Genomic DNA, 26309 nt, shown 5'->3' on the forward strand with positions numbered 1-26309 from the left:
TAAGACAAATGCTAACAAGTATGAAAGGGGAAATTAACAATAACATAATAATAATGGGAGACTTTAATACCCCACTCACACCTATTGACAGATCAAGTAAACAGAAAATTAACAAGGAAACATAAACTTTAAATGATACAATAGACCAGTTAGACATAATTGATATCTATAGGACATTTCACCCCAAATCAATGAATTTCACCTTTTTCTCAAGCACACATGGAACCTTCTCCAGGATAGATCACATCCTGGGCCATAAATCTAGCCTTGGTAAATTCAAAAAAATTGAAATCATTTCATGCATCTTTTCTGACCACAATGCAGTAAGATTAGATCTCAATTACAGGAGAATATCTATTAAAAATTCCAACATATGGAGGCTGAACAACACGCTGCTGAATAACCAACAAATCACAGAAGAAATCAAAAAGAAATCAAAATATGCATAGAAATGAATGAAAATGAAAACACAACAACCCAAAATCTGTGGGACACTCTACAAGCAGTGCTACGGGGAAAGTTCATAGCAATACAGGCATACCTCAAGAAACAAGAAAAAGGTCAAATAAATAACCTAACTCAACACCTAAAGCATCTAGAAAAGGAAGAAATGAAGAACCCCAGGGTTAGTAGAAGGAAAACAATCTCAGAAATTAAGGCAGAAATAAATGCAAAAGAAACAAAAGAGACCATAGCAAAAATCAACAAAGCAAAAAGCTGGTTCTTTGAAAGGATAAATAAAATTGACAAACCATTAGCCAGACTCATCAAGAAACAAAGGGAGAAAAATCAAATCAATAAAATTAGAAATGAAAATGGAGAGATCACAACAGACAACACAGAAATAACAAAGGATCATAAAAGACTACTATCAGCAATTATATGCCAATAAAATGGACAATGTGGAAGAAATGGACAAATTCTTAGAAAATTACAACTTTCCAAAACTGAACCAGGAAGAAATAGAAAATCTTAACAGACCCATCACAAGCACGGAAATTGAAACTGTAATCAGAAATCTTCCAGCAAAAAAAAGCCCAGGTCCAGACAGCTTCACAGCTGAATTCTACCAAAAATTTAGAGAAGAGCTAACACCTATCCTACTTAAACTCTTCGAGAAAATTGCAGAGGAAGGTAAACTTCCAAACTCATTCTCTGAGGCCACCATCACCCTAATACCAAAACCTGACAAAGATGCCACAAAAAAAGAAAACTACAGGCCAATATCACTGAAGAACATAGATGCAAAAATCCTTAACAGAATTCTAGCAATCAGAATCCAACAACACATTAAAAAGGTCATACACCATGACCAAATGGGCTTTATTCCAGGGATGCAAGGATTCTTCAATATCCGCAAATCAATCAATGTAATACATCACATTAACAAATTGAAAAATAAAAGCCATATGATTATCTCAACAGATTCAGAGAAAGCCTTTGACAAAATTCAACATCCATTTATGATAAAAACTCTCCAGAAAGCAAGAATAGAAGGAACATTCCTCAACATAATAAAAGCTATACATGACAAACACACAGCAAGCATTATCCTCAATGGTGAAAAATTGAAAGCATTTCCCCTAAAGTCAGGAACAAGACAAGGGTACCCACTTTCACCACTACTACTCAACATAGTTCTGGAAGTTTTGGCCACAGCAATCAGAGCAGAAAAAGAAATAAAAGCATCTAAATTGGGAAACAAGAAGTAAAACTCTCACTGTTTGCAGATGACATGATCCTTGACATTTATATTCTTTTAAAAAGTCTGATTAGAGAGATGCATTATAGTCCAAGCACATAAAAAATAATAGAAGTGAAAAAAATGGCAAGGAATGAAGTCAGAGAAATAGTTCTTACACATACCATACCCACAGGGCTCAGATAGCTTTCTAGAGATGGACTAAAACTGTAGCTCTGTTTTCCTGAGTGCTAACTCAGGAGAAAAACAAAATCATTGACCCTCACTCCAAGGACCACACCATCAAAACCATCATCCCAAGAATACAGGAAGGGGTATCTTTTGCAGGATCATTTGTCTTGCATCCCTTGTGTTGGCTGAAGGTACATCATCTAAGCTCAGTACAGTAAAGGCGAATTGTGCGTGTGTGCTTGTGCATGCTAAGTCGCTTTAATCATGTCTGATTCTTTGTGATTTTACAGACTGTAGCCTGCTAGGCTCCTCTGTCCATGGGATACTCCAGGTGAGAATACTGGAGTGGGTTGCCATGCCAATTGACATGGTAACAAATCAAGGACCCCCTGATAAGAAGCAGTCTGCATTTGAAATTACTCTGATGGTAACTTACAAGCCCATGGTAAACAGGAGAGATGTAAACACAGATGCCCTTAGGGTGTGGCAAGTAGTAACTCTGTCTGTGCCTCATGTGTGTTACAGAGGGAGTGATGGGTAAGGACTTTCTGGTTATACTCCAATCTCATACTCTCTTTAGTTCAGTTCATGTCACTCAATCATGTCAGATTTTTTGTGACTCCATGGACCACAGCATACCAGGCCTCGCTGTCCCTCACCAACTCCCAGAGTTTACCCAAACTCATGTCCATTGAGTCGGTGATGCCATCCAGCCATCTCATCCTCTGTCATTTCCTTCTCCTCCTGCCTTCAATCTTTCCCAGCATCAGAGTCTTTTCAAGTGAGTCAGCTTTTTGCATCAGGTGGCCAAAGTATTGGAGTTTTGGCTTTAACATCAGTCCTTCCAGTGAACACTCAGGACTAATCTCCTTTAGGATGGACTTCTTGGATCTCCTTACTGTCCAAGGGACTCTCAAGAGTCTTCTCCAACACCACAGTTCAAAAGCATCAATTCTTTAGCACTCAGCTTTCTTTATAGTCCAACTCTCACATCCATGCATGACTACTGGAAAAACCATAGCTTTGACTAAACAGACCTTTGTTGGCAAAATAATGTCTCTGCTTTTTAAAATGCTGTCATAACTTTCCTTCCAAGGAGTAAGCATATTTTTATTTCATGGCTGCAAACACTATCTGCAGTGATTTTGGAGCCCCCCAAAATAAAGTCTGCCACTGTTTCCACTGTTTGCCCGTCTATCTGCCATGAAGTGATGGGCCTGGATGCCATGATCTTAGTTTTCTGAATGTTGAGCTTTAAGCCAACTTTTTCACTCTCCTCTTTCACTTTCATCAAGAGGTTCTTTAGTTCTTCACTTTCTGCCATAAGGGTGGTATCATCTGCATATCTGAGGTTATTGATATTTCTCCTGGCAATCATACTCTTTACAAAATGCTATAAAGTACAAACTAAATATCCTTGAGGACCAACTTCAGCCTTGGGTTGCTTTTTCATGAGCTCTGACCTAGAAAAGTAAATGCACTGAAATTAATCAGGTTAAGTGTCCCTAAATACTACTTTCTATAGCTGAGCTATTGATAAATATTGGGTGGAAGAAATTCTTGGTCTTTGACAGATACTGAGAAATCGGTGGGCACATGCAGTCTTCTGAAGGATAAGTCCTTGAAATAAATGTCACAGATGTTCCTGAAATAGTGTTATGCCTTGGAGTTATACATTGAGTATAATCTCTGCTTTCATGGAGCTTCAAGACATAAATGCAATAAATGTATACAATGAAGGGTGATATATGCATAAATATGTACCAGGAATGCAAAGAGGAGGGGGAGACAGACACTGAACTGTGTGTCTGGAGGTCAGGGGGTCAGGAAATCAGAGAGTCAGAAGATCAGAGGGTCAGGGATTACAGATCAGGAAAGACTTCATCCAGAAGGAAAGAGGGAGGCAGTTAGGTCATGGTGAAATAAACACCACCGCTTCATAATTTGTTTCTAGTTGCTGCCCTGGGTACCAAGAAGGTGTAATGTGTTTGAGGGAAGGTCGTTTGGTGGCAGTCCAGGGCTCTTGCATGTCAACATATCTTAAGGGATGCTGGGCAGTTTGACAGTCCTGGGTGAACCTTTGGGAGAGCTGTGGGTAGGGATTCTTGGGGTCCACCAAACTGAATTATCTCTGTGTGCAAGACTGGAAGATTCCCCAATTTATGGGTTAGCGACCAGTTTCTATAACTGAAACTAAAAATATAGATTCTCATGCTTCTTGCCTCCTTCAGTCCTGGGAAGGACACGGTACTTAGAATATTGTCAGTCAGGAGGTGACCCAGGCTCTGATGGCAAGCAGGGACCAAGAAGGCCCCTCTGGCAGAGTGCAGAGGGCAGGGCTGTGGAGATGTGGGCAGGGCCAGCCTAAATCCATTGTGAACTTGGGCTTTGCTTCCTGTTGCACAGTCTGGAGTGGTTCTCTGTCCTCTTCTCAGTGTTGGTCAATCTCCTATATACCTTTTCCCTCCAAATAGGATGCAAAATTTATTTAAGAAGTTGATAAAAGTGTTGCAATTTGAAGAAGTGTTTCAGAATATTCCAATAAAACACGTAATTATAAACTAATTGTGAGATGTATGAAGTGTATCATCTTTTGATGACTTTAAATTTATTAAAGAAAATAGAGAAAATTCTGATAAAATAACAGTGAATATAAAAACATGATAAAGATGAGTTATGAGAGTAACAGATTTTTTTTTTTCTGAAACCGAGAAGTCTTTTGAATCCAAACTCAATAACTAATAAACAAGCTGTCTGCCTAAACTGACCCTAAAACTGAGGGGCTATTTCTGTCACTTATAACCAGGAGCCATGGTTGTTGGTCTCCTTCTGTGTGGAGAGGTTATGGTTGAATGGAAAGAAACTCAGTTTTCTCATTGTTAAGTGAGTACTGCTTCAGAACACGATTAAGAAGGTTATATGAGATCATATCTGGAAAGCTTGGAATATGATTGTTCTATAGTAAAAAATGCATATTAACTACTATAAGTATTAAGTTCTGGGGTTCACTTTTACATTTAATCAACAAATATTCAAACAAGCCATTTAACATTTTTGGCCTCACATCTCGGCAAAATAGGAATAATACGTGCCCCATCTAATTTATGATGAATGTGGATGCCAAAAAATTATGACATGGGAAAAAGCTTTATAGATGTATGCAATTCCATATGAATATAATACATTTCTATTACTTTTATTTAGCTCATCAACTGCTTCTTACTACCTACCCTGATCCCTGGAGACCCTCAGCTCATATTCATTTTATGTGATGGCTTACTTGTGCTGAGAGGGAGAGGCAGTCCAGAAAAATAATAGAAAAAATTATAAGTCTTACGAACTTTAAAGTTTCACAAAAGCTTTATTGTTCCTGTGAGGCCAAAAGGAAATCTAATATCCTATCTTGAAATCCAGAGCTGCTTGGTTTTAAGTGTCAAAAGCATTTAGAACATTTAAATCCTTCCCTTACTCCAAGAGTGCCCCTAGCCCCGGAAACAATTGTTAGGTTTTTCCTGTTGAGTTAGTTTCAAGATGTGCCCATGTGAGAAACTTACCTTCAGGTTCAGAGAGCACATTGGAAGGCAGCTGAGGCATCAGCAGAAGGTGGTTGAGCTACTGAGTGGCCAGGCAATGAGGCAGCATTTCAGTGAATGGGGACTGCTTGAGCTGCATATGGAGGTGTGAAGGGGGCCTGTCCTGGGAACAGAACTTAGCGACTGAGACTTGCCAGTGGTTAAATGGTAAGGAGGTGTGGGAAGGGGCAGTGAGGATGGTGGTGGAAGCAGAGCTCAGATAGTGCAAAGGGTGCACTTAATTTGAGGGTGATGGGGATTCAGGGGAATGCTGTGGTCGCTTCTTTATTCTAGAAAGAGTGACCTGCTGCATGGAGGATGTGCTAGAGGGGAGGACATGGGAGGCAGGAGGATTGATAGGAGCCTTGTGTTTTCCTCCAGATGGCAGACGGTAGAGAATGGCAGCTGGCGGTGGCAGGGGAGGCAAGGGTGGGCTAAAAGTGTATGTGAGGCACAGAGATAGCATGCTTGTTGACTGACTAGGTGAGGGGATCGTATAGGGAGGAGCCCAGCATGGCTTTGTTGATTTGGACACTGGTGGTACCACCAACTAAAATGGGGCATATAGGAGGGGCAGGTTTGTGGGCAAGTGAAAAGGATGACAAAGACCAAAGGGGATTCTATTGTATTGAAGTTGTCCTGAGCATAACTTGTGGTAAATTCTCATTGTCTCTCAAAACACACTGTAGCTGTGACAGGATACTCATGGAAATTAGCCCTGTTTTTCACCTGATTTTCCTTACCTGCTTAGCTTCGTGGATCAGAGTCTCAGGGTGCAATAGTTGCTTGTTATATGGAATTTCTCAGCACAGATGTTGGACCTCTTTTAGTTCAGCATTTCCTTAAGAGTGTTCTGAGGAACCCCAGGTCAGTGAGGTGAGATGCTGAAAAGTAGTTCCACGTTTGGATGAGTTTGGGATTTGCTGATATCCACAAAGTTAAACGCATTTCCTTTACTGCAGGATTTCTCAGAGCATTGAGTATATTCACACATATCTGAATTCAAGAAGGGAGATTTACTTCCCTGGCAGCTCAGACGTTAAAGTGTCTGCCTACAATGCGGGAGACCTGGGTTCAGTCCCTGGGTCAGGAAGATCTCCTGGAGAAGGGAAAGGCAATCCACTCCAGTATCTTGCCTGGAAAATCGGAGGAGTCTGGTAAGCTACAGTCCATGGGGTTGCAAAGAGTAGGACAGGACTGAGCGACTTCACTCACTTCCCAAACATAACTGATGATGGAATCTTTTTTTATCAGGGAGAACCACTCATACTAGCTTGCTGCACACACTGGAAATACTCTGGGGAAAGCTGATTAAGACTAGCCCCTTCTTTAAGAATATCATCATAAAAATTTCAAAATATTCTGGAAAATATAGAGTGAAGACAATGAATACGTGTGTACCCATATCCCAGCTTTGATAAATTATAACATTATGCCCTGTTCATTCAGCTGTCTTGAGATATAATTTGACAGATGCAGTTAATGCGTACCCTCCTTGATCCTATCTCTTCCTGTCTCACCCCAGATGTAAACCACATGCTATGCTGAACTTACATGCCATGCACATCTTATATACTTGATATACTAGATATACATAGATATACATAGATATACTAGATATCTATGTATGGCAGACAACATATACCTTTGTTGTAAACATTAATGTTTAACTGTTGTATACATGGTAGAACAGAACTGTATCCTTCTGCATCTTGCTCTTCTCCTTCAACCGTGTTGTTGGGCTTTCCATTGTACTTGCTGTTGTTTAGCTGTTCAGTCAATCAGTTGTGTCCAGCTCTTCGCGACCCCATGGACTGCAGCACACCAGGCTTCCCTGTCCTTCGCCATCTCCAGGAGCTTGCACAAACTCATGTCTATCGAGTTGGTGATACCATCCAATCTTCACATCCTATGTTGTCCCCTTCTCCTCCTACCCTCAATCTTTCCCAGCATCAGGGTCTTTTCTAATGAGCTGACCCTTTGCATCAGGTGACCACAGTATTGGAGCTTCAGCATCAGTTCTTCTAATGAATATTCAGGGTTGATTTCCATTAGGATTGACTGGTTTGATCTCCTTGCTGTCCAAGGGACTCTCAAGAGTCTTCTCCAACACCACAGTTCAAAAGCATCAATTCTTCAGTGCTCAGCCTTCTTTATGGTCCGACTCTCACATCCATACATGACTACTGAAAAAACCATAACTTTGACTAGATGGATCTTTGTTGGCAAAGTAATGTCTCTGCTATGTAATAGGCTATCTAAGTTGGTCATAGCTGTTCTTCCAAGGAGCAAGCATCTTTTAATTTCATGGCTGAAGTCACTTTTCACAGTGATTTTTGACCCCAAGAAAATAGTCTGTCACTGTTTCCATTGTGTCCCTATCTATTTGCTATGAAGTGATGGGACCAGGTTCCATGATCTTCATTTTCTGAATGTTGAGTTTTAAGCCAGCTTTTTCACGCTCCTCTTTCACTTTCTTTTTTTTTTTTTTTAAGTTTTCACTTTCAATAAGAGGATTTTTAGGTCCTCTTCCCTTTCTGCCATAGAGATGGTGTCATCTGCATATCTGAGGTTATTGATATTTTTCCTTGCAATCTTGATTCCAGCTCGTGCTTCATCCAACCCGGCATTTCACATGAAGTACTCTGCATATGAGTTAAATAAGCAAGGTGACAATATACAGCCTTGACATACACTTTTCCAGTTTGGAACCTCTCCATTGTTCCATGTCCAATTCTATTGATTCTTGAACTGTCTGCAGGTTTCTCAGGAGGCAGGTGAGATGGTCTGGTATTCCCATCTCTTTAAGAATTTTCCACAATTCGTTGCGATCCACAGAGTCAAAGGCTTTATCATAGTCAATGAAGCAGAAGTAGATGTTTTTCTGCAATTCTCTTGCTTTTTTGTATGATCCATTGGATGTTGGCAGTTTGATCTCTGGTTCCTCTGCCTTTTCTCTGTTGGCTTGAACATCTGGAAGTTCTTGGTTCGTGTACTGTTGAAGCTTGGCTTGAAGAATTTTGAGTATTACTTTGCTAGAATGTGAAATGAGTGCAATTGGGGTGGTAGTTTATAATCCACAACCCTGTAGAGAAACTGCTACTGTGTTTTCAGGGTGGTTTTTTTTTTGTTGTTGTTATAAACAAAATTTCTGGTAACATTCTTGTCCACATGTCTCCCTGCACACAGAAGTGAGACCTCTCACCACCCTTATGGCAGAAAATGAAGAGGAGCTAAAAGCCTCTTGATGAAAGTGAAAGAGGAGAGTGAAAAAGTTGGCTTAAAGCTCAACATTCAGAAAACAAAGATCATGGCATCCGGTCCCATCACTTCATGGGAAATAGATGGGGAAACAGGGGAAACAGTGTCAGACTTTATTTTTGGGGGGCTCCAAAATCACTGCAGATGGTGACTGCAGCCATGAAATTAAAAGATGCTTACTCCTTGGAAGAAAAGTTATGGCGAACCTAGATAGTATATTCAAAAGCAGAGACATTACTTTGCCGACTAAGGTCCATCTAGTCAAGGCTATGGTTTTTCCTGTGGTCATGTATGGATGTGAGAATTGGACTGTGAAGAAAGCTGAGTGCCGAAGAATTGATGCGTTTGAACTGTGGTGTTGGAGAAGACTCTTGAGAGTCCCTTGGACTGCAAGGAGATCCAACCCGTCCATTCTGAAGGAGATCAACCCTGGGATTTCTTTGGAAGGACTGATGCTAAAGCTGAAGCTCCAGTAACTTGGATACCTCATGCGAAGAGTTGACTCATTGGAAAAGACTGTTATGCTGGGAGGGATTGGGGGCAGGAGGAGAAGGGGACGACCCAGGATGAGATGGCTGGATGGCATCATGGACTCGATGGACGTGAGCCTGAGTGAACTCTGGGAGATGGTGATGGACAGGGAGGCCTGGCGTGCTGTGATTCATGGGGTTGCAAAGGATCGGACATGACTGAGCGACTGAACCGAACTGAGGAAGCCAGAAGTTTGCTCAATCCCAGAAAAGATGGTGGCATAATGGAGCAGCCCAGTTATATGGTCTGAAGTCCATGGATTTCCCAGCCACACCAGTGAGAAGGGCAAATTCACTCTGCTGGTATTTTCTTCTTATTAGTCTCTTGTTTCTTCCCTCCCCTCCTTCTCTCAACTTGTCTTCCTGCCTTCTTTCCTTCTCTTCTTTTTCTCCTGTATCTCAGTTAAGCTTATGTTTCAGCATTGAGATATATTTTTATGCATGACATAGACATCAGAACACAGCTATTCTTCAAGCGAATGTTTTATCAAAAATATGGCTGGGGAGATCACATTTCCTTTTCATGAGTTGGGGCTGGCAAGCCTGAGCTCTTTTTCATTTAGAAGAGATAGATGGTTGGGGCTATTGAAATCTACAGCACTTTGCTTTGGCTTCAAGTGATTCATGGCTACTAATCCCTGTGGATATATTTTTATTTTCTTGGATGTATTGGATGTGCAGGTGGTGTATATTGGAAAAGCCTGTTGTTTATTGACACAAGCTCAGTAAAGACTCTGATTAATCTCAAAAATAAATAGAGAAAAGTGAAAGGTCACACTCTGGATCAAGAGCTCCGATTATAGCACTGATCCTTGAGTTATTTATTTCCAGTTGAGAGAAATCCTCCCAGCGGAGTCGTCAGGAGATGGATGGAGATTAACAGGTGAAGTGTGCACGGGACTCCTCTTGCTCTCTCTTCTCACCCTTTACTGTCCCTGCTGCTCAAATGTGCCTTCTCTAACTCAGCATTTTGGGGAGAAATTCAGCGTTTTCTATGATGACTCTCTTGTTTGATAGACTGTTTTCAGTTCCTTGGATATATTTTGCGCCTTCCCCTATACCCTCAAGGAACCCAGAGGTATACATTTTAGGCTTTTCGGACGTGCCTGGTAAGGCTCCTGTGATAGATTCAAGACTGTTTCCTGGGGTTGTTCAGAGTGGTGCCCAGAGTTCTCCTGGTCTCTGGTATAAGCAGGAAAATAGTACTGGCTGTGGGTTGGTGCTGTCTTACGTGGGCTGAGAGTGCCTGGGAGAATGGAGTGATGGAGGGAACATGAGACAGGAAATTGAATTTTGAGATTAAATGCTGGGGGACCTCTGTCACCCAGGCTGGATGCTCATTCTTCTTCCTCTCATGCTGGCATTCAGGCTCTGTCACCTCTGCCTCCTGGGTTCCTGATGCTCCCTTCTCCTCCACTAGTGGAACTTAGGACATGCATTGGCTTAAATTAAAAAAAAAAATTGAAGTATAAGCGATTTACAATGCTATTTTCATTTCAGGTGTACAACAGAGTGATTCAGTTATACACATACATTCTTTTTCAGATTCCTTTTCATTACAGGTTATTAAAAGATGCTGATTATAGTTTCCTGTCCTTGTTGTTTATTTTATATATAGCTATGTGTGTGTGTTAATCCCAAACTTTAACACAATGCTTTTGTCTGGAGGATAGAAGGAAATTTCTTGCAATTTTCCCTGGCTCTCATCTCTCTTTATGAAAATTCATTTGCCACACTGGCTGCCAGAGGAAACTTAAAAAAAAAAAGGCAGATAAATAGCATCACTTCTTTGGTTCAAACCTTTCCTGAAAAGGTGCTAGTCTCTTGAGTTGGCTATGACTGAGAAGTTCCGCACATCACTCCCATTCATGTCCTTTGACCTGAACTTAGAGGGATGCTGGGAAGCGTGGTGCTTCCCAGTGCAGACATATGCCAGCAACAATGCTGCAGCTGGAGAAAGGTTTGATGCTTTTGGTGGTCTACTACCTGTCTCTGCCACACCACCAGCCTCCTTGACGCTCGGATGACGTCCCTGTGTAGGGAGCCCTCCTTCCTTTTCCATCCATCTTGCTATCACTTACTCCATGATGCCTCTCTTGGCTCCTCTCAGAGGTCCAAGGCTCCTTCCCCTTTGCACTCCAACTGCACCCTCACCTGAGCACAGATCCACTGCACTCGAATTCTGTTTCCTGTCTTTTGCCCCCAGTACCACATGAGTGCCCCTTGGAAGGCAACTCTGTCTTCTCCATCCTTATCTCTCCTGTGCATAGCCAAGGGTGAGGCGCAAAATAGGGGATCAGTTAAGGAATTATGGGTAGATTGATCCTGCAATATTTGGGGCTCCCCAGAGATACTCAAGACAAAATGTATAAAACAGTTTTAAAAATGGCAGAGGAGGGACTTCCTGGTGGTCCAGTGGCTAAGACTCTGCTCCCAATGCAGAGGTTCTGAGTTCAATCCCTGGTCAAGGAACTAGATTCTGAATCCTGCATGCCATGACTAAGACCCGGTGCAGCCAAATAAATAATTTTTAAAAATGGCAAAGGAAGGCTTAAAAAATGCAGTCTTTATGATGGCTTCTTGCCTTTCCCTGGTGCAGGGATTCTGGAACTTGGCTGTGTACCTTAATCACCCTGGAAAATATGAGAACAACAGTTTATGGTGCCCAGACCCCAGAAATTCTGATGAGGAGGTGCAAGTGTGGGCCTGGGATGTCTGTTGGCAACAGAGATTCCTGTGGGATGGTGCTGCAGCCCGTCCTGGGGGAGGGAGACATGAGGTTGCAGAAGCCCAAGAGAAGATGAATTATACAGTGATGCCCTGCTCCCTCCATCCAGAGATCAGGGTGGGGGTTAAATCATTGCCTGCCTTCCTCCCTCCCCACCTCCCTCCCTCTCTCCATCCTTCCTTCTCTCTCCCCCTCTTCTCCCTCCCCACTCCCCTAGAGATGATTTTCATTATACTTAGTAGCTCAGGGCTGGAGAAATTCTAATCAGAAATATATCCACTTATCCCACAGCTTAACTCCATCTGGTCCCTATGGATACAATCTGAGGTGATTACTTTTGATGAATTGCTAATGCCTTTGTGATCCCTGCTCCAGCAGCCTCTGTGGGATCTGAGGCAGCATCGATGCCCGAGCTCTCAGTCCCCGAGGCTCTAGCACTGAGAATCCTGGGAGTAGCTCTGAGCTGGGTGGAGAGCTGAGTCTCCCTGGAATCTTCTGAGGACCCACGAGAACACTGCAGTTGAGGCTCTTCTTTTTCCTGCACTTCAAAGCCACTGTGTGTGATCTCACCCAAAGCCATCCTTGGAGCCTGCAGGGGAAATGGTTAATTTGACAAAATACATTTAGGAACTTATGGTAAAAATCCAGACTGCCAGAATGTAAAGGTGTTTTCCTGAACCGTAAGCAACTGGAAAGGGTCCTATACTCAAAGGCTGCAGTGACCAGACAGTTAATGTATCTGAGTTGACTGAAGACACCAGGGAGGTGTGGGGACTGTGACAAACTAAACAGTGTTACTGAATCAGGTCTGGCTGCTCGCTTGTTCAGAAATTAGTATGAGAGAGAAAGAGAGAAGTTGGTGGAAAGGAGAGGTGCCTTTAATCAGAATGCCAGTGAGAAATAGAATATTTCTTGCATATCAGGAAACAAGGATGTCACAGTCACCAGCAGTTGCAGCCACCACTGATGGTAAGCTGGTGAGCCCTGAGGGAACTCAGAACGTTGTGAAAACACAGAAAACTGGCCTCAGAAAGGTGAGGCGCATATCAAAGGAATGATTTCAGTGAGTGTAGATGCTTGTATCTTCCCATATATAGAAAAGCACTAAATTCCTTAGCTTGGGATATCCAGTTTTCTTTAATTAAATTTTTTTTTGATGTTTAGACTACTTGCCCTTTGTTGTAAAACTTCTATATAACCTGGCTCCGCCTCTCACCTTCTGGAGCAGTTCTCTCCGGGTTACTTGAGATGCTATCTCCTAGACCCAAAGTCCTAAAAATTCCCACTGAATAAAACATAACTCTTAAATTTTGATGCTAGTGGTAAAGAACCCACCTACCAATGCAAGAGATGCAAGAGACACAGGTTCGATCTCTGTGTCAGGAAGATCCCCTGGAGGAGAGCATGGCAACCCGCTCCAGTATTCTCGCCTGGAGAATCCCATGGACAGAGGAGCCTGGCAAGCTACAGTCAGTGGGGTTGCAAAGAGTCGGACAGAACTGAAGTGACTTAGCACGTGCATAGGCACTTAACTTTTAGGTTGTGAATATTTTTTAAGTCGACACCAGCAGTCTGGATTCAGCATCCCCCTAAAACCACCTTCAAAGAGTCTGCTCAGATGTGAAAGTTTTTAAAGGGAAACTGGGAAGTCATCTCAGTGAATCACTGAAATGAAAGGTCAGAGTGGTTGCATCTCTCACTGTGTGCAGGCTTGTTGATTCCTTGTGATATTTCCTTAGATGTTATCTAGTTCACACAGTTTATTTGGAAGATTACTGAAGGGGAAGCTAGGGAAGAGATCTAGTCATCTGTTAATTACTATTCTTCATTTCTCCTTCTTTGATCTATGGAAGGAACCCACACATTAGGCAAGGTATTATGTGATTAAAAGATTTAATCTGTGCTTAGGCCAGAGATGAGTGTATGTCATGGCTTGGGCCAGAGGTGGACTGTGGCCCACCAGGTTCCTCTATCCACGGGATTTCCCAGGCAAGAATACTGAAGTGGATTTCCATTTCTTTCTCCAGGGGATCTTCCTGACCCAGGGATCGAATCTGTGTCTCCTGCATCAGCAGGGGGATTCTTTACCACTGAGACACTGGTATTTATTGGGCTGTGACCTTGATCTGAGTTGTGACTTTTCATCCTCAGAACACCAAAATGAATGGCTCTATTTCTTCTTCCACGTTACAGTTGGGGTCCATAACTCTTTTTTAAATTAATTTTTATTGGAATATAGTTGCTTTACAATATTATGTTAGTTTCTGCTGTACAGCAAAATGAATGAGCTATACATAAACATACATCCCCTCTGTTGTGGACTTCCCTCCCATTTAGGACACCAAGGTGCATTAGGTAGAGTTCCTTGTGCTATACAGTTCTTATTAGTTATCTGTTTTCTACATGGTATCAATAATGTATATACGTCAATCCCAGTCTCCCAATTCCTCCCACGCCTGCTTTCCCCTTTGGTATCCATACATTTGTTCTCTTTGTCTGTGTCTCTATGTCTCTATTTCTGCTCTGCAAATGCAATCATCTATACTATTTTTCTAGATTCCACATACATGTGTTTATACATGATATTTGTTTTAAAAATATTGAATAGTGACAGCCAGCACTAACTTAGTGCCAGAAACTGCTTTCAGCACTGTATTTATATTTACCTATTTAGCCTTAAGTAATGGGTTTTTATTATTAGTAGTACCCCATCTTACACACGAAGACACTGAGACACAGGGACAATAAAAAGCTTGTCTCATATTACCCTGTTGGTAAGGGGAAGATTTAGGATTTAAACCCAGACAGGCTGGCTCCCAAATTCTTGTTCATAAGTCCCATATTCCCTCCATAACTTGCCTGAAATCATATGGGTACTGAATGGTGGAGTGGGGATAATTTTCAGAACATGAACTGGGAGCTCTGGGTACATTTCAAACTGCACTCGCCCACCCAAAGGGAAGGGCTCAGCTAGAGTGTGAGAAGATGTCTTTTTTTTTTTTAAATTTCTATCCACATGTTTATTTATATAAACTTATAGGTAATGGCACCCCACTCCAGTACTCTTGCCTGGAAAATACCATGGATGGAGGAGCCTGGTGGGCTGCAGTCCATGGGGTTGCTAGGAGTTGGACACAACTGAGCGACTTCACTTTCACTTTTCGCTTTCATGCATTAGAGAAGGAAATGGCAACCCACTCCAGTGTTCTTGCCTAGAGAATCCCAGGGACGGGGGAGCCTGGTGGGCTGCTGTCTATGGGGTCGCACAGAGTCAGACACGACTGAAGCGACTTAGCAGCAGCAGCAGCAGCAGCAGCAGCATGCTTTTAAAAATTTACATAAGTTATATCAGGAAATATACTGCAGAGATTTTTGCCATCAATTCTTGTTAGAGCACTTTAAAACATTTTTGGCCCTGACATGTGATATGCAGGATCTTAGTTCCCTGATCAGGGGTCGAACCTGTGCCCCTGCAAGTGGAAGCTTGGAGTTTTAATCACTGGACCACTAGGGAAATCCTTACTTTTTAAAAAATTATTTAAGTATGGTTGATTAACAATGTTGTGTTAGTTTCAGGTGTTCAGTAAAGTGATTCAGCTCTATATATACATGGATCTTTTCCTTTTCAAATTCTTTTCCCATTTAGGTTATTACAGAGTATTGAGCAGAGTTTTGATACAGTATGTACTTGTTTGTTATCTATTTTAAATGTAGCAATGTGTACATGTCAATCCCAAACTCCATACCTATCTCTCCACTCCACCCTTGCCCTTGATAATATAAATTCATTTTCTGTGTCTGTGAGTGTGTTTCTGTTTTATAAATAAGTCCATATGTATCATTTTTTTTAGATTCCACATATAAGCAGCATCATATGCTATTTGACTTTCTCTGTCTGACTTATTTCACTTAGTATAATAATCTCCAGGTCCACCCATGTTGCTGCAAATAGCATTATTTTATTGTTTTTAATGGCTCCATAATAGTCCATTGTATATATGTACCACAAGAAGATCTCTTTTTTTTTATTTTTTATTTTTTTAAGAAGATCTCTTTTTAAAATAAGAAGCTTAGTTGTAAATGTTTGTCCAATGAAAACCAGGCAGCTAGTGCAGCTAATGCCTAGAAAGAAATAAGACCTGCTCATGGCAAGTCAGATGCAAAGTGAGTGCTGTGCAACCCCTGGCAGAGCCAGGAGGTTGGGGTGGGCAAAAATGAGGCAGGTGGCAGGAGCCTAAGAGGATTTGGAGAGATGCCAGAGTCAGGCAATGGAATGCCACAGTTCATTTGAAAACAGGTGTTTGCCTTGTAAGTTGATTACAGGCTGTTTTAAAATATAGTACATTAATAGAACTTAATATAGTACGTTAATAAAATATAGTGTGTTAATATAAATTAATATAGTATATTAATAAAATATAGTATAGTACCTGAGGGATGGTAAAACCAGCAGACCAGGGGGTGGCTGCCACTGAAAAGACAGTTGTTACTCATGGTTCCTAGGAGGAGGGGACCTGCTGCATCGCCTGGCCACACACAGGCCACGCAGGGAAGCACCAGGGTTGGCTGGGAGGCAGAGGGAGTGGGGAAAGAACCTGGGCAGGAGGCTTCACTGTGGTTTCCACAGGAAGAAATGGGCAAGCAGGTTTAGCAGGCTATGGTTTGGCTAGTTTGAACAGTGTCAATGGGTTCTGAGGCAGAGGGGCTGTCCCTAGTGGTCTGCCACCAAGCTCTGGGGTATTCAGGCTAGCAAGACAGTGGCCTGAGTGTGCCAGTCCTGTGAGAACCCCATGGAGGAGGTGGTGGGCTCTGGCTTGGTTCATTTGTATTTGAAAAAAACACACTCACAGGTATTTTCTTTAGAAACTGGACATCCTTAAGAAGGGCAGCCCCCTCAGAGATGGCACAGCTTCAAATATCAAAGCATCGGAAAATAACAGATGTGGTTAATACCTGGGCCTGGTATGACTTCTTTTTTTTAAACAGTTTTTAAAATTGAAATATAGTTGATTTACAATGTTGTGTTAATTTCTGCTGTACAGATAAGTAATTCAGTTATAACTATATATATAAATCTTTTCATATTCTATTTCTTTATGATTTATCACAGAATATTGAATATAGTTTCCCCATCTATTCTCTATGATAGTTCACCTGCTAACTCCAGGTCCCAGCCCATCCCTCCCCTGACTCCATCCCCCTTGGCCACCACAAGTCTGTTCTCTTTGTTTGTAAATCTGGTTTCTGTCTCATAGATAAGTTCACTTGTGTCATATTTTAGATTTCATGTATAAGTGATATCGTATAGTATTTGTCTTTCTTTCTGACTTATTTCGCATAGTATGATAACCTCCAGGTCATCTATGTTGCTGCAAATGGCATTATTTCATCCTTTTCTATGGCTGAGTAGTATTTCATTGTGTTTATATATATATATATATATGTATATGTATATGTATATACACACCATATTCTTCTGTATCCATTAATCTGTAGTCTGACTTCTATCCAGTATATAGTATCATTGGAGTTTTGTGATCTCAACCTATTTAAAATTAACTTTTCCAGGTCTTTGTTTTGCAAAGGCTATTTCATAAGCATACTATGAGGACCAGTTCCCTCCACCACCTGCCACCCTGAGCCATGTAACTATTCTTGGACTCAGCAAGAATCTGGACACATGGTAAGAGGATGCTTGCCTTTGCTGTGCTGATGGTCAGATGCCGTGCTGTGCACACTGGCCCTCCTGGTGTCTGCAGTGCCTGTGACTAGGGTCTGTCTTTTGCGATAAAGACAGGTTGTTATACTGTTGTGCAGGATGAGGACTGCACAATAGCTCCACACCTAAGGAGGTGCCACTCACTAGGTAGGTTTGTGTACTTATTATGAATTTCCAGCAGATGGCAGTAAAGTGTCTTGCTCTAACAAAGTCTGTGCCTGCATGCTGCCAAGTTGCTTCAGTCTCATCTGACTCTTTGTGACCCCATGGACTATAGCCCGCCAGTTTCCTCTGTCCATGGGATTCTCCAGGCAAGAATACTGGAGTGGGTTGCTACGCCCTCCTCCAGGGGATACGCCTGGAGGAGGTTGCTACGCCCTCCTCCTTCCCAACCCAGGGACTGAACCCACATCTCTTATGTCTCCGGCACTGGCAGGTGGGTTTTTTACTATTAGGGCTACCTGGAATGCTAGGATGATTTTTCTGACAAATAGAAATAAAGTGCCTCTAAGTCACACACAAGTGCTGAAAGGGTCCACTGCTCATCAGTCCTGGCCTCACAGGTCACCCTGCTATAATTTCTCTCTGCAAGGGCTGCAGTCGTGCCTCATCACCCGTCAATAGACAGGCTTCTCAGCTTAGCTCCCAGTGAAGCTCCTTGTAGTTCTAAAGCAGCCTGACTTTAACAAATGTTAAAAGAATTCTTTTTTATAAAATTTCTTTCCATTATGGTTTATTACAAGATATTGAATATAGCCCCCTGTGCTATACAGTAGGTCCTTGTTTATGTACTTTTTATACAGTAGTGCGTATGTGTTAATCCCAAACTCCTAATTTATCCCTCCCTCCTTTCCCTTTGGGAACCATAAGACTGTTCTCTATGTCTGTGAGTCTGTTTTGTAAATAAGTTCATTTGTGTCGTATTTTAGATTCCACATATAAGCAGTATCATGTGCTCCCTGGTGGTCTGTTGGTTAGGATTCGGCGCTCTCTCCCACATATAAGCAATATTATATGATGTTTGTCTTTCTCTGTCTGACTTACTTCACTTAGTGTGATCATCTCTAGGTCCATCCATGTTGCTGCAAATGGCATTATCTCGTTCTTTTAATGGTTGACTAGTATTCCATTGTGTATACGTACCACGTCTTTATCTATTCATCCATTGATCGATATTTAGGTTGTTTCCAAGTCTTGGCTATTGTGAATAGTGTTGCTATGAACAAACACATGCTAGAAGCATGTATTTTTCTGAATTGGAGTTTTCTTCAGGTATATGTCCTGGAGTGGGATTCCTGGATCATATTGGAGGTCTAACTTTTAATTCTGCTACCAGAGTTTTAGGGAGAGAGCAGGAGGTCTGGGAAGCTCGGAGAGGATACCACATAAGTCATGGGGGTAGTACTTGTTGTTGGGAGTCCTGATAACCTGGGAGAGTGGCAGGGCTCTAGGACCCTAGGATGCAAGGTGGAAGGGGTTCATGGTCAGAGAGAAAGGCAGGGCTTGGGAGGACACACGCGAGAAACCTGTGGGATAATCATTTAATAATGCATCCTGTCCTAGGGAGTGACCAGGATACTAAAGATTAGGTTTGGTTACTTGGACAGAGAATGCAAGGTGAGGCAAGCAAGGTGCAGTCTTGGCTTGTGCCCTTTTCTCTTGGAAAGTCACTGGGTGACAGATCTGTGGGACAGATCCAGGCAGAGGGCCCTCCCAGCTCTTGGTGCCCTCAGTTCTAGTACAAGACCAGACCAGCAGTTATTTTAGCATCTGGCTTGTTTCCTTCTGGATAAGAACTGTCCTTGGGAAAAGGCTGTGAAAAACCATTGAAGAACGTGAGACCCTAAGGACATGGGTGACAGGGGGATCCCAAGTCACCAGCTGGGAATCTGAACTACTCTGAGTGAGACAGTGAGAAGGACTTATTTTCTGTCCTTTGAAAGTGGAGGAAAGAAATGGAGGGAGGCAGAAGGAGGAGGTGAGGGAAGCAGAAAGGTGGTGAAAACCCGAGTTTCCAGTGAGTGGGGAGCAGTCAGGGGAGGCGCCCCAGGGATGGACTCCTTGGGAGGGCACAGGGATGTTTGACCCACCACTTGGACTTGGCATGTGATGTGCTGAGGAGGCTGCCACCCGAGTACCACTCTCCAGTAGGCAGTGAACTATGCTGTGCTCATCCATGTTTTGCATGAAAGCTTTTGTATTTGTGTGTGTGTGTGTGTGTGTGTGTGTGTGTGTGTGTGTGTGTGTGTTTAAGAGAGCATAGAAGGAACAACGGCTATGACCATGTAAGCCCCTCAGGATTCTACAAAATCTCAGTGAAGGTTTCAACTTCACAAACTCTGGACTTTGGTGTTTTGCTTAGTATTCCTGGATGCCAATAATTTGCATGTAGCAACATGGATGGACCTAGAGATGTTATACTAAGTGAAGAAAATCAGAAAGAGAAAGACAAGCACCATATGATATCACTTACATGTGGAATCTAAAACACAACACAGATGAACTTATCTATGAAACAGAAACAGACTCTCAGACACAGAGAACAGACTCGTGGTTGCCAAAAAGGAGGAGTGGGGAGAGAAGATCGGGAGTTTGGGGTTAGTAGTTGCAAATTATACACACAGGATGAATAAACAAAAAGCTCCTACTGTATAGTACAGGGAACTACACTCAGCATCCTGGGATAAACCACAATGGCAAAGAATATAAAAATGAATGTATACATATGTATAATTGGGTCACTTTACAGCATACCTGAAACTGATACAACATTGTAAATCAACTATAGTTCAATAAAAAAGATTTTTCCTCCATTTGTTTATTTATTTATGTATTTTTATTTTTACTTTATTTTACTTTACAATACTGTATTGGTTTTGCATACATTGACATGAATCCGCCACGGGTGTACATGAGTTCCCAATCCTGAACCCCCCTCCCACCTCCCACCCCATCCATTTGTGTATCAGAAGAATTTTTCTGTCTCGCATCTTCACCTATGGCTATGCTGGGAAAAAGCATTCAACAGATATATTTTGTTCTTTAATAGATACATTTTTTATTTTTTTAAATTTAAATTTATTTATTTTAATTGGAGGCTAATTACTTTACAATATTGTATTGGTTTTGCCATACATAAAGAAATGGATTTGGAATGGCTTTGTATTTGTCCATCCATTTATTAATTCAGCCTCTATTTATTAGCTGTCTAAAGTATGCTGGGATGTGTCCTGGGCACTGGGGAGCCATGGAGAAGCTGGCTGCTTTAGCAGATTTCAGGATGTAAGAAGGATTGATCAGAGGCACAAGAATATAGCAGTGCAGGGTTGCATTTTTTAGTAGCTACTTAAAAAATTGTTTTTATTGAAATATAGTTGATTTACAACATTGCAATAACTTCTGTTGGACAACAAAAATGACTCAGTTATACAAGAATTGGTGTTTTTGAGCTGTGGTGTTGGAGAAGACTCTTGAGAGTCCCTTGGACTGTGAGGAGATCCAACCAGTCCATTCTAAAGGAGATCTGTCCTGGGTGTCCTTTGGAAGGACTGATGCTAAAGCTGAAACTCCAATACTTTGGCCACCTCACGGGAAGAATTGACTCACTGGAAAAGACTGATGCTGGGAGGAATTGGGGGCAGGAGGAGAAGGGGACGACAGAGGATGAGATGGCTGGATGGCATCACTGACTCGATGGACATGAGTCTGTGTGAACTCTGGGAGTTGGTGATGGACAGGGAGGCCTGGAGTGCTGCAGTGCATGGGGTTGCAAAGAGTTGGACATGACTGAGTGACTGAAATGAACTGAACTGATACATTCTTTTTCATATACTTTTCTATTATGGTTTATCACAGTATATGGGATGGACTTTCCTGTGCTATACAGTAGGACCTTATTGTTTATCCATTCTCTATATAATAGTTTACATCTGCTAACCCTAAACTCCCACTCTCTCTCCCACTCCTTTCCCCTTTGATGATCATCAGTCTATTCACTGTGTCCCTGATTCTATTCTGTTTCATAGATAGGTTCATTTGTGTCATGTTTTAGATTCCACATATAAGTGATATCATATGGTATTTGTTGTTCTCTTTAGTACCTACTTTTAATTGCTTGGCAAATGAATTTGCTTGACAAACTGCTATGGAAAGATCCCTCGGGTAGAAATTAGTCTGTGCTGGAGAAAGCACAGGCCTCGGTTCAAGTACTGGTCTGACACAAGAGTTTTTGTTGAGATCAGGGAAGGCAGGCAAAAGATCAGTGTGCACCTGACCTAAAGTCATTTTTGGTGAGGAATGTCAGGGCCCTTTGGCCTCACTCTCTCTGCTTTTCCATTACTGACATTGGATGCATTCTTAGTCTCATGCTGGCTCTGTAAAAGGAGGACAAAATTGTTCTGGAAACCAAAGATAAAATGGCTTTGGAGAGCTCTCATTTTGGTCTCCTGGTGAGTTGTAAGTAAACACATTCTTGGAAGCTGAGCCATGAAACCCTGTTGTTTTAGGCCAGGAGGGCTACATAGCTGCTAAGCTCATGCTGCCCTGGGACCCCCCACTGCCTGTGGGCCTATTGGAATGTCTCGTGTTGGGTGCTAAGGGCAGAGATGGGGAATCACAGGTCCATCCAGGGCATGGCTGGGGCTCAGAGCTTGCACAGCAAGGAAACAGAAAGGGGACTGGGACACAGTGCCAGACCCTCCCCACTCTTTCCCTCCTGGAGACGCATGTGTGTTTTCCCATTTTAAAACTTAAGTAAAAATTACCCATTTTATATAATTTTGAGAATCTTGAAAGCAGTATAGAGTTGAGTAATTATCATCAGAATATGAGGTAATTCTGCAGTTCTCAAAGTTCCCTCATGTCTCAAGCTCCTGACAAACACTGACCTATTAGATGTCCCTATAGTTCTGTCTTTGCAAAAATGTCATTATATGGAATCATACAAGGAACTGACCGGAGGTCCAGTGGTTAGGACTCAGTACTTTCACTGGTTCTATCCCTATTCTGGGAACTAAGATCCTGCAAGCTACATGGGACAGCCAAAATAAATAAATATATAAGCAGACTCATATTGCATGTAACCTTTGAAGTCTGCCTTCTTTCCATTGGCAGGATGCACTTGCCACTCATCCGTGTTGTATTATTAGTTGGTCCCTTTTTTATTGCTGTGCATTATTTCATCCTGTGGTTGTAGCCAGTTGCTTCTCCATTCACCAGTTGAGAAATGTTTGGGTTGTTTTCCATTTTTGGCAGTTATTGAAAAGTTGCAATAAACCTTTGTGTACAGGATTTTGTGTGAACGTAGGCTTTCATTTCACTTGGGTAAATATTGAACAGCAGAATTTCTGGCTTGTAGATAAGCATGTATTTAACTTCATAAAAGACAGAAATTGTCAGAATGGATAGTAAAAACAATTATCATAGATAAAAAGGCACACCATACAATAATAGAAAGGTCAATTCACCAAAAAGACAAAAGAATCCTGAATGAATAAGTACCTAACAACAGAACTTCAAAATGTGTGTCTTTTTATCTGTGGTTATTTTCTTTGCCCTGAAGTGTGTCTTAATATTATTACAACCACTCCAGCCTTTTTTTTAAAGTAGTACCTGCATGAAATACTTTCCCCCATATCTTTAATTTACCTATGTCATTATATTTCAAGTCAGTTTCTTATAGAGAATGTGTAGTTTGGTCATGATGTTTTTATTATCCGGTTCTGATAATTTCTGTCTTTTATTTGACATGTTTAAACTAGAGGTTGGCAAACTATGACCTGTGGGACAAATCTGGCTTTCCTATGGGTTTGTGTATTGTTTACGGCTTTTTTTCACGTTACAATGGCTGAGTAGAGTGGTTGCACCAAAAAAGATATGGTCCAAAAAACTAAAAATATTTATTGTTTGCCCCTTTTACAAAAAAATTTTGTTAACCCTTAGTTAAAACCATATACTAGTACAGGTCGCCTTGGAGAGAATACCAAATGGATCAGTGTGAGTGGCCACAGTACCTTGATGTACATTCGCAGAGAGACCTGCTCTGAGAATGGAGACGCACCAGAGAAAGGGAGATTCTGAGAACTCTAGCCCCTATTTCAGGGAGTCAGGCACCAGAAAAGTGAATCTGCGCTTTTGTACTGTTGTTGCCATCACCATTAGTATCTCCTGCTTGGCTAAAACTTGGTTAAAGGTACTGACAGACTCACTGGGACATGAAGATGATGGCCAGGGAGAAGGGCACTCAGAACTCAATTTTTATTCCACATTATTACTATAAAATGCATTCCAGTTTTCCTGGGCTTCCCTAAAAGAATCTGCCTGCAATGCAGGAGACCAGGTTCAGGTCCTCTCTCAATAGCCCATGTTGCCAAAACAAAAACCTGAGTGGAAACAAATTATTTCAGAATCTCAGTTACTCCAGTCAAGAAGCTCGGAAGACAAAGTCCTGCCTTTATTGGTGAAAAGTGGCAAAGGGTAGCGATGAAAAGGTAAAATTTTACCTCCAATTCCCTTAAGTTCCCTACAAAAACAAATACAACAGATATCTTACAGTGTACTCAAAAAGCAAGAAAAACATACACCTTGGGTCCAGAAGTTAGATTTGCAAGTCTGAGGACATCAGAGGACCTTCCACTGAAGTATAAGGCAGGTACCCAAGTGAGCTGGTATCTAATGGTTGCCTGAGGGAAGCTACTGGGTGCAGTCTTATACAGTCTGAGTGGTGGTCACTGTATCTAAGAGTATTAACATTAAATACAAATGGAGTCTGGATTTGAGAATTTCCTGAACAGACAAGAATTTTTAAACCATGTAAAAAAACCTAAATCTGGCTTATTTCATGAATGTAAGTGAAATTCAACCTAAGTTATTTTTTGTAAATGGCTCTGACAGTCATAAAAGAAATATAGTCATTTTCCTAAAAATGGTATGAGAAACTTGCACTGTAATAAGCAATCATTGTAAAAATGAATAATAATGTCTTCATTTTTACTCTCTCAGTCATTCTGTAGCGTCAGGTCCCCAAGCTTCACATCAGTCTTTGAATTTGGAAGCTCCCTGTTTGTGAACTGTTTTTATATCCACAATAAACTCTTACTAAATATTAAAAAATACATTTAATGTAATTATTAATAAGTTTAGACATACTACTTTGTTATTTGTTTTCTGCTTGTTTCCTCTTTTTTTTTCTTCCTCTGTATGTTCTTTTCTGCTTTCTTTTGGGTTATTTGAACATTTAAAAATATTCTAGTTTATCTATTAGGTTTTTGCCTATTGTTCTCTCTCTATATATACATACATAGAAATATATAAAAAAGTGCTTGCTCCAGGGATTAAAATATATTGTACAATATATACTTATTTTTTCAGATTTTATTTAACATCACTGTTTTGCCACTTCAAATGGGATGTATTAATGTTACCACAATATGATGCCCTTTCCTCTTCCTCATTTGTGTTATAATTCTGTTGTGTATTATATTTATTCATGCTGAAAACTCAACTGTTATTAAATTTTTTCTTTAAACCCTGCAGTATATTTTAAAGAATTCAAAAGGAAAGAATGGTCTACTATGTTCACCCAGATATTTTCCTTTTTTCTTTCTTTTTCTTCATCCCTGGTTCACTAAAGTTGACTTCTGGTAGCATTTTCCTCTTGCTTGAATAACTTCCATCATCAATTAAACAGTTTTAAATTTAGATGTTACTGATAGGTAACACTATGTTAGATTCAGGTGAACAGCATCATGATTTATATATGCATTATGAAATGATCAGCGTGATGTGTCTATATATATTAAGTTTTTCTTCCTTGTGATGAGAATTTATAAGATCTATACTCTCAGTAGCTTTTAAAATATATAATACAGTATTATTACTAACTTTACCCATCATGCCCATGACTGATTTATATTATAACTGGGAGCTTGTAGCTTTTGACCATCTTCATCCATTTTCCCCACAAACCCCATCTCTGACAACCACGAATATGTTCCCTGTATCTCTGAGTTCAATTTGTGTAGGAGTGTGTGGGGCTTCCCTAGTGATTCAGTGGTAAAGAATCCACCTGCAATGCAGAAGCTGCAGGAGAATCGGGTTCAGTCTGGAGAAGGGAATGGTAACCCACTCCAGTATTCTGCCTGGAGAATGTTATGGACAGAGGAGACAGCCCGGCTGCAGTCCACAGAGTTGCAAAAAGTTGGACACAACTGAAATGACTTAGCATGTGTGCATTTTAGACTCCACATATAAGTGAGGTCATGTGGTATGTCTCTGTCTGACTTATTTCAGGTAATATAATGTCCTCAAGGTTCATCCACATTATTGTAAATGGCAAGATTTCTCTCTTTATTATGGCTGAATCACAGCAGTTTTTTAAAAAACATTTTTACCATGCATGTCTATTAGATTAAAAAGTATCTACAGTAGAATCATAATAGGTAAAAGAAAGAGAAGACTTTTCTCACAATTCTCAAACACACAGCACAATAATATTACACAATGATAAACACACTTTATACAATCATAAATCATAATATTTCAACATATTTTCTTGATTTTATAGATATCTTAACATGTTTTACTAGTTTGGAGTTAGTATTCCTAGGGACTTTCTGTATTTATTTAT

This window comes from Ovis aries, chromosome 2 (genome assembly GCF_016772045.2).
Source record: "Ovis aries strain OAR_USU_Benz2616 breed Rambouillet chromosome 2, ARS-UI_Ramb_v3.0, whole genome shotgun sequence".
In the NCBI taxonomy this organism is placed as follows: domain Eukaryota; kingdom Metazoa; phylum Chordata; class Mammalia; order Artiodactyla; family Bovidae; genus Ovis; species Ovis aries.